The 9,921-nt window shown below is 58.3% G+C and overlaps 1 non-coding gene across 1 annotated transcript; it reads right to left on the bottom strand.

Annotated features, from left to right (window-relative positions):
• Positions 1–2,818: 2,818 nt before the first annotated feature.
• LOC131869741 (5S ribosomal RNA) lies at positions 2,819–2,937 on the bottom strand. The gene has a single exon (XR_009368115.1). It is a non-coding gene; the product is annotated as a 5S ribosomal RNA (ribosomal RNA).
• Positions 2,938–9,921: the final 6,984 nt, after the last annotated feature.

Here is a 9,921-nt window from a genome sequence, read left to right as displayed (position 1 = left end):
GGGCGGGCTCAAGATGGCACGCGCGTTCCGTTTTTTTCACTATCTTTCAAAACGGAAATTTTAAAATCTCCTTTTTTTTTTGCCTTTTCTGGAAATTAGTGAAGGCAGCGCATCAAAGGTGCGCACCTCGCTGCCCACCTTGGTGTGCTCTGAGGTGCGCACCCGGGAGCGCTACGAAGTGTGCTCCAAGGTGCGGCGTGCACGTTGTCGGAGCCCGGTTTGCCCCGGGTGCGCACCTCGCCTGCACCTTGGCCGGGGTGGGCACCTTGGCTGGGTTTGCCCAGGGTGCGCTCCGAAGCGGGGTTACTGGAGCGCCCCCTCTTTTTTTGTCAGAGCGTTTGGTGGGGTTTCTCGCATTGGCTCTTCCCAGGCCCGGTTGTTGGGTGCGCTCCCACCCTGGCGCGCGCGAAGTTGGAAGTTGGGTTAATTGCCCGGGCGCGCACCTTCGCCAGGGTGGGCACCTTGGTGCGCACACCTTGGCTGGGCTGCGCACCAGGGCGGGCTCAAGATGGCACCAGCATTCCCTTTTTCTCACTATCTTTCAAAACGGAAATTTTAAAATCTCGTTTTTTTTTTGCCTTTTATGGAAATTAGTGAAGGCATCGCATCAAAGGTGCGCACCTCGCTGCCCACCTTGGTGTGCTCCGAGGTGCCCACCACGGTGCGCAACGCCGGTGCGAACCCGGGAGCGCCCCGATGTGTGCTCCAAGGTGCGGCGTGCACGAAGTCGGACCCCGGTTTGCCCCGGGTGCGCACCTCGCGTGCACCTTGGTGCGCACACCTTGGCTGGGTTGCGCGGCCTGGTGGGCACCATGGTGCGCACCAAGGAGCGCTCCGAAGTGTGCTCCAAGGTGCGGCGTGCACGAAGTCGGAGCCCGGTTTGCCCCGGGTACGCACCTCGCGTGCACCTTCGCCGGGGTGGGCACCTCGGCTGGGTTGCGCGCCCTGGTGCGCACCAAGGAGCGCTCCGAAGTGTGCTCCAAGGTGCGGCGTGCACGAAGTCGGAGCCCGGTTTGCCCCGGGTGCGCACCTTCGCCGCGGTGCGCACCATGGCGTGCACGAAGTCGGAGCCCGGTTTGCCCCGGGTGCACACCTCGCGTGCACCTTCGGCGGGGTTGCGCGCCCTGGTGGGCACCATGGTGCGCACCAAGGAGCGCTCCGAAGTGTGCTCCAAGGTGCGGCGTGCACGAAGTCGGAGCCCGGTTTGCCCCGGGTGCGCACCTCGCGTGCACCTTCGGCGGGGTTGCGCGCCCTGGTGGGCACCATGGTGCGCACCAAGGAGCGCTCCGAAGTGTGCTCCAAGGTGCGGCGTGCACGAAGTCGGAGCCCGGTTTGCCCCGGGTGCGCACCTCGCGTGCACCTTCGCCGCGGTGGGCACCATGGCGTGCACGAAGTCGGAGCCCGGTTTGCCCCGGGTGCGCACCTCGCGTGCACCTTCGCCGGGGTGGGCACCTCGGCTGGGTTGCGCGCCCTGGTGCGCACCAAGGAGCACTCCGAAGTGTGCTCCAAGGTGCGGCGTGCACGAAGTCGGAGCCCGGTTTGCCCCGGGTGCGCACCTCGCGTGCACCTTCGCCAGGGTGGGCACCTCGGTGCGCACACCTTCTCAATGTTTTCTTGCCTTTTCTGGAAATTGGTGAAGGCAGCGCATCAAAGGTGCGCACCTCGGTGTGCTCCGAGGTGCGAACCCGAGAGCGCTCCGAGGTGCCCACGAAGTCGAAAGTCGGGTTAATTGCATTGTTTTCCCCGGGTGCGCTCCGAGGTGCGCAACATCGGCGCGCACCAAGGAGGGCTCCGAAGTGTGCTCCAAGGTGCGCACGATGGCGTGCACCTCTGGTGCGCACGATTCGGAGCTCGGTTTGACCGGGGTGCGCACACCTTGGCTGGGTTGCGCACCTTTTGTGCGCTCCAAGGTGCGCACGAAGTCGGAGCTCGGTTTGCCCCGGGTGCGCACCTTCGCCAGGGTGCGCACCTTGATGCGCACGCCTTGGCTGGGCTGCGCACCTTGGTGGGCGCCATGGTGCGCACCTTTCGTGCGCTCCAAGGTGCGCACGAAGTCGGAGCTCGGTTTGCCCCGGGTGCGCACCTTGGTGGGCGCCATGGTGCACTCCGAGGTGCCCAAGATTGGTGCGCACCAAGGAGCGCTTCGAAGTGCGCTCCAAGGTGCGCGCGAAGTCGAAAGTTGGGTTAATTGTCCGGTTTGCCTCGGGTGCGCACCTTGCGTGCACCTTCGCCAGGGTGGGCGCCTTGGTGCGCACACCTTGGCTGGGCTGCGCACACCTTGGCACCCGCGTTTCCTTCATTTTAAATTTTTTTTTTTTACAATCTCTCAAGTGGGAAATTCTATAATCTCAACTTTTTTTGCCTTTTCAGGAAACTTTTGAATGGAGCGCATCATTGGTGCGCTCCGAAGTGTGCTCCAAAGCTCTCTCCAGCTGCGTGCACCTGCCCCGGCCGCGCACCCGGCCCCGCCCAGCTTCGCTCACCTGTCCCGGGCGTCTGGTGCGGAACCTTAGAGTAAGAAACATCACCGTGCACCTTGGCCAACGTGCGCGACTCGACCGAGCGCGCACTGGCCGAGGTGCACACCGATTTCACCTGGGTGCGCGCGCAGCACCTCGGGCACACCGGGGTGCGCGCACAACGCCCGGGTTGCACCGTGGCCTGTGTGCTCGGGGCGCCTCGGGTGCGCGCTCGGTGTCGCCCCCGCGCGCGCGGTAGTGCGGGCAGCGCACCCCGGCCCGGCCCGGCCCCGACGAGAACGCAAACGGGCAAAAGGTTTATTCAAATAGCATTGCGACGCCCGGCGAAAAACTAAAAAAGGGTGCAACACCGGGACTTCCCGGGAGGTCACCCATCCCAGTACTACTCCGGCCCAAGCGCGCTTAACTGCGGAGTTCTGATGGGATCCGGTGCACTAACGCTGGTATGATCGCACCCGTTATGAGCTTGTCGCAGTGTGTACTTAGCAAACCGCGACCCACGTGCGAATCCACCCCGGCCACCCACCCCCGTCGAGGTGCACACCCTCCCTCGCGAAGTGCGCCCCGTTCGCCAAGTGTGAGCCCTGCCCGGGTGCGCGCACCTTGCTAGGGCGTCGGGTGTGCACCCGGCCCGGCCTACGTGCGTGCACCTGGAGGGGGCGTCGTGTGCGTGCAGTGTCCCGTCTGCAACGCGGTGCCCACACACCACCTCGGGCGCAACGACCTGCGCTCACATGTGGGCCGAGTGCACCTTGGTGCATGTTCGGGGCGCCTCGGGTGCACGCTCGATCTTGCCCCGGTGCACCAAGGCGCTCGGTTTGCCCCGGGTGCGCACTTGGTGCAAGGTGGGCACCCAAAATAGGGATCAAGCACCAAAACACAAGTTTCGGGATGCAAAATGGGACCCAAGGACCACAAATGCGTTCCAAGACCCATGATGGGTCCACGAGAACAAAAATGTGTTCCGAGACTTAATAAACAAATATTGGGTTTTAGGAGAAGAAACATGCTCTGATGCCCAAAACGAGAATCGACCCCGAAAAGGCCACAGGCCAAAAGTGGGATGCGAGACAAAAAAAAATGGGACCCGAGGACCAAAATTGGGTTCCCAGGTCGAAGACAGGGCAACCGGACAAGAAACGACCTCTAAGGCTCGAAATGAGTCCCGACGACTAAAACTTGACAAGAAGCACCCATCAGGCACCCAACTCGACACCCATGGGATGCCGACCCACCCGGGCTTCCACCTAGCACACCTTGGCACCCACCCACCCTCGCACCCAACCTCGCACCCAACTTAGCACCTTTGAACCCACATTGGCACTCACCCTGACCCTGGCACCTTGGAACCCACATTGGCACTCACCTTGACCCTGGCACCCACCTTTGCACTCACCTTGGGACCCACCCTGGCTCCCACCTCGGCACCCACCCAGACACCCACCTTGGTTCCTTGGCACCCACCTTGGATCCTTGGCACCCACCCCGACACCCACCTTGGCACGCAACTTGGCTACTTGCCACCCACCTTGGCTCCTTGACGCCCACCCCGACAACCACCCCGTGACCTACCCTGGCTAGGGTTGGTGCACACCCACCCTGGTGCCCACCTTGGCACCCACCCTATGACCCACCTTGGCACGCACCTTAGTACCCACCCCGTTACCCACCCTAGGACCCACCCCGTGACCCACCTTGGCCAGGGTGGGTGCACCCACCCTGGTGCCCACCTTGGCACCCACCCATCCTAGCACCCAGCCTGTGACCGGGCTTGGAACCCAACCTTGCACCCGCACCCGTCTTGGCCAGTGTGGGTGCGCACCCATCCTGGCACCCACGTTGTGACACACCCTTTAACCCACGCACCCTAGCACCCACGTTGGCACCCACCTTGGAACCCAACCTAGCAACTTGGCACCCACCCCGTGACCCACCTTGGCATCCACCATAGCAGTCGCCGACTTGGCACCCACCTCGGCACCCACCTTGACACTTGTGGACCCACCTTGCCACTCACCCTAGCATCGACCCATCCTAGCACCCACCCTGGCACCTTTGCACCCTAGCACTCACCCATCCTAGCACCTAACCTGTGACCCACCTTGACACTCACCCTCGCACCCACCTTGGAACCCAACCTAGCACCCACCCACCCTGACACCAACCCTAGCACCTACCCACCCTTGCACCCACCCTGTGACCCATCTTGGCACCCACCCATCCTACCACTCAACCTATCACCCACCTTCTCACCCACCTTGGCATCCACCTTAGCACCCACCCACACTGGCACCTTGGCACCCACCTCGGGCAAGGTGGGTGCACACCCACCCTGGCACCCAATTTAGAACCCACCGAGCATGTTACCCACCTTGGCACCCACATTGCAGCCCACCCTAGTACCCACCCTATGACCCACATTGGCATCCACACCCTAGCACCCAGGCACCTCGACACCCGCCTTGACACCCACCCTAGCACTGAACCTGTGACCCACCTTGGAACTCACCCTAGAACCCACCCACCCTGTGAACCACCTTGGCATCCACCTTAGCACCCACCCACCTTGGCACCCACTCTAGCACTCACCCATCCTAACACCCAACTTGTTACCCACCTTGGCACCCGCCCTCGCGTCCACCTTGAAACCCACCCTAGCACCCACCCACGCAGGAGCCCACCTTGGCACCCAACCTAACACCCACGCATCCTGGCACCCAACTTGTGACCCACCTTGGAACCCACCCTAGTACCCACCTTTGAACCCACTATATCACCAACCCACCTTGGCACCCACCCTATGACCCTCTTTGGAATCCACCCTAGCACGCACCCACCCTGGCACCCACCATGGAGCGCACCCTAGCACCCACCCACCTCGGCACGCACCTCAACACCCACCTTGGTGTGCGCACTGCGCCAACCTCTCAAAGACCCTATGTGGTGCGCTCCAAAGTGTACACCTTTGGTGCGCTCCAAGGTGCGCACCTTTGGTGCACACCGAGGTGCACACCAAAGTGTGCACCGAGGTGAGCACCAAAGTGCACTCCAGGGTGCACACCAAGGCGTGCACCTTTGGTGCGGTCAATGCAAACGAATTCGGAAGTTGGGGTCGATGTCCTAATCGCTGCTGCAGACTACACGTATGAGAATCGGACAAATAGCTTTATATAGGGGAGGTGTTGCGTTTGATGGGTCGACTCCCCTGGTTGTGTGCACTGCACCAACTTCAAAGACCCTGTCTTGTTTAAGAAGTCAAAAGTTGGGGTGGATGTCCTAATCATTGCTGCAGTCTACGCATGTATGAGAATCAGACAAATAGCTTATATAGGGGAGGTGTTGCATTCGGTGGGTTGACTCCCCTGGTTGTGCGCACTGCGCCAACCTCAAAGACCCCGCATAGCAGAAGAAGTCGGAAGTCGGATTTTGGTGAGCACCAAGGCGTGCACCTTTGGTGCGGTCAACGCAGACGAATTCAGAAGTTGGGGTGGATGTCCTAATCGTTGTTGCAGGCTACACATGTATGAGAATCAGACAAATAGCTTATATAGGGGAGGTGTTGGGTTTGATGGGTCAACTCCCTTGGTTGTGCGCATTACGCCAACCTCAAAGACCTTGTTTTCGTTAAGAAGTCAAAAGTTGGGGTCAATGTCCTAATGGCTCCTGCAGGCTACACATGTATGAGAATCGGACAAATAGCTTATATAGGGGAGGTGTTGGGTTTGATGGGTCGACTCCCCTGGTTGTGCGCATTACGTCAACCTCAAAGACCTTGTTTTCGTTAAGAAGTCAAAAGTTGGGGTCGATGTCCTAATTGCTCCTGTAGACTACACATGTATGAGAATCAGACAAATAGCTTATATAGGGGAGGTGTTGGGTTTGATGGGTTGACTCCCCTAGTTGTTCGCATTACACCAACCTCAAAGACCTTGTTTTCGTTTAGAAGCCGAAAGTTGGGGTCGATGTCCTAATTGCTCCTGCAGGCTACGCATGTATGAGAATCAGACAAATAGCTTATATAGGGGAGGTGTTGGGTTTGATGGGTCGACTCCCCTGGTTGTGCGCATTGCGCCAACCTCAAAGACCCTGCATTGCGGATGAAGTCGAAAGTCAGAGTTTGGTGTGCTACAAGGTGTGGTCGAAGGTGCTCACCTAGGTGTGCACCTTTGGAGCACAGGAAAAGTGCCCTCCAAAAGTGCGCACCTTTGGAGTGCACAAAAGTGCCCTCCAAAAGTGCGCACCTTTGGAGCGCAGAAAAGTGCCCTCCAAAAAGTGCCCTCCAAAAGTGCGCACCTTTGGAGCGCAGAAAAGTGCCCTCCAAAAAGTGCCCTCCAAAAGTGCGCACCTTTGGAGCGCAGAAAAGTGCCCTCCAAAAAGTGCCCTCCAAAAGTGCGCACCTTTGGAGCGCAGAAAAGTGCCCTCCAAAAGTGCGCACCTTTGGAGCGCAGAAAAGTGCCCTCCAAAAAGTGCCCTCCAAAAGTGCGCACCTTTGGAGCGCAGAAAAGTGCCCTCCAAAAAGTGCCCTCCAAAAGTGCGCACCTTTGGAGCGCAGAAAAGTGCCCTCCAAAAAGTGCCCTCCAAAAGTGCGCACCTTTGGAGCGCAGAAAAGTGCCCTCCAAAAAGTGCCCTCCAAAAGTGCGCACCTTTGGAGCGCAGAAAAGTGCCCTCCAAAAAGTGCCCTCCAAAAGTGCGCACCTTTGGAGCGCAGAAAAGTGCCCTCCAAAAGTGCGCACCTTTGGAGCGCACAAAAGTGCCCTCCAAAAGTGCGCACTTTTGGTGCGCACCAAGGCGCTGGTTCGGTCGTTGCAGGCGAGTTCGGAAGTTGGGGTCGATGTCCTGAGCGGAGGTGCAAACTACACAGGTGTCGGAATCGGACAAATAGCTTATATAGGGGAGGTGTATGCTTCGATGGGTCGACTCCCCAGGTTGAGCGCACCGCGCCAACCTCAAAGACCCTACGGTATGGATGAAGTCGGAAGTTGGGTCCGATGACCAATTCGATTAGTAGGTATGCTCATGAGGTCGGAATTTGGGTCCGATGACCTGCCATGTGCAGGAAGGCGAATGTTGACACTGTGCGTTGCAAGGTGCACACCAAGGCGCTGGTGCGGTCTTTTTAGTCGAGTTCGGAAGTTGGGGTCGATGTCCTGATCGGAGGTGCAAGCTACACAGGTGTGGGAATCGGACAAATAGCTTATATAGGGGAGGTGTATGCTTCGTTGGGTCGACTCCCCGGGTTGAGCGCACCGCGCCAACCTCAAAGACCCTACGGTATGGATGAAGTCGGAAGTTGGGTCCGATGACCGATTCGATATGTAGGCATACTCGCGAGGTCGGAATTTGGGTCCGATGACCTGCCACGTGCAGGAAGGCGAATGTTGGCACTGTGCGTTGCAAGGTGCGCACCAAGGCGCTGGTTCGGTCGTTGGAGGCGAGTTCGGAAGTTGGGGTCGATGTCTTGATCGGAGGTGCAAACTACACAGGTGTGGGAATCGGACAAATAGCTTATATAGGGGAGGTGTATGCTTCGTTGGGTCGACTCCCCGGGTTGAGCGCACCGCGCCAACCTCAAAGACCCTACGGTATGGATGAAGTCGGAAGTTGGGTCCGATGACCGATTCGATATGTAGGCATACTCGCGAGGTCGGAATTTGGGTCCGATGACCTGCCATGTGCAGGAAGGCGAATGTTGGGACTGTGCGTCGCAAGGTGCGCACCAAGGCGCTGGTGCCGTCGTTGCAGTCGAGTTCGGAAGTTGGGGTCGATGTCCTGGTCAGAGGTGCAAACTACACAGGTGTGGGAATCGGACAAATAGCTTATATAGGGGAGGTGTATGCTTCGATGGGTCGACTCCCTGGGTTGAGCGCACCGCGCCAACCTCAAAGACCCTACAGTATGGATGAAGTCGGAAGTTGGGTCCGATGACCGATTCGATACGTAGGCATATTGGCGAGGTCTGAATTTGTGTCCGATGACCTGCCATGCGCAGGAAGGCGGAATTTGGGTCCGATGACCGAGTTGATGGCGTGCCATGCGCAGAAAGGCGGAATTTGGGTCCGATGACCGAGTTGATGTTGATGGCCCGCCATGCACAGGAAGGCGGAATTTGGGTCCGATGACCGATTTGAAGGCGTGCCATACGCAAAAAGGCGGAGTTTGGGTCCGATGACCGAGTTGATATTGATGGCCCGCCATGCGCAGGAAGGCGGAATTTGGGTCCGATGACCTGACATACGCATGGAGTCCGACTCGGGGGCCGATGTTCGATTCGATGACTTGCATTGTGGGTAAAGTCGGAAGTTGTGGTCTTTGACCCGATTCGATGACCAGACTTCGGCTGCTTGAGAATCGGACAAATAACTTATATAGGGGAGGTAGTGTTCTCGAGCATCCTCCCCCCGTGCCCGTTTATGTCGATTGATGCTGGTGCTCGACTGGTTGGAGCGCTCGGATGCAAAAATCTTGCACCAGGATTTATCGATTGTGATGGACACGGCAAGTCTCCTGATTGCTATGCAGGAGCTCATCGTGAATCTCTATGCGGCCTTGGTATGGACTCGACCTGCGGAATGGTTCGGCAATGGTAGTCGCTCCAACACGTCCTTGCAATGGCCACAGAGGTGATTCGACTAGAGCTCCAGTCTAGCTTTTGGGTTGCTTGGCGGACTGGTATAGCCGCGATCGAGTTCCGGCCATGAACGTTTTAGATAGCTCTTGGGCTTTCTGGGACGGAAGTCGGAAGTTTGGGCTGTTGTCCGATTTGATGACCATTCTTCGGATGTGTGAGAATCGGACAAATAACTTATATAGGGGACTGTGTTGTCTCACGCAGCCCCCTCCGTGCCCCTCTATCTCGACCGATGTTGGTGCTTGAAAGGGTTGGGATCGCTCGGATTTATAAACGTGCACCACCATTTGTCGAGTGTGAGGGACGCGGCAGGTCTCCTAAATGCTATGCGGGCGCTCTCTGAGAATCTCTATCCGGCCTCGACACAGACTAGTCTTGCTGAATGGTTTGGCACTGGTAGTCGATCCAACACGTCGTTGTTGTGGCCGCCTAGGCGATTCGATTCGAGCCCCCGTCTAGCTTTTGGGTTGCTTGGCGGATTTTGCCCTATCCGCAAGTGAGCTCGGTCCCTAAACGTTCGAGAAACCCGATTGCTATGCGCCGACTCTCTTTCTTGCGAGCCTCCATCTAGCTTTTGGGTCTCTACGGAACGGAAGTCGGAATCTGGGACCGTTGTTTGATTCGACGAGGCAGACTACGGTTGTGCGAGAATCGGACAAATAACTTATATAGGGGAGGTGTTGACTGGAGCATTCTCCCCCGTGCCCCTCTAACTCGACCAATGCTGGCGCTCGAACGGTGGTAGCGCTCGGATTTTCATTGAGCGCCAGCATTGGTCGATTTAGAGGGGCATGCGAGATTCCCGAATGCTAT

This window comes from Cryptomeria japonica, unplaced genomic scaffold (assembly GCF_030272615.1).
Source record: "Cryptomeria japonica unplaced genomic scaffold, Sugi_1.0 HiC_scaffold_262, whole genome shotgun sequence".
Classification (NCBI taxonomy): Eukaryota; Viridiplantae; Streptophyta; class Pinopsida; order Cupressales; family Cupressaceae; genus Cryptomeria; species Cryptomeria japonica.
Note: the sequence above shows the minus strand (reverse complement) of the source record. Positions and strands in the feature narration are given on the sequence as shown.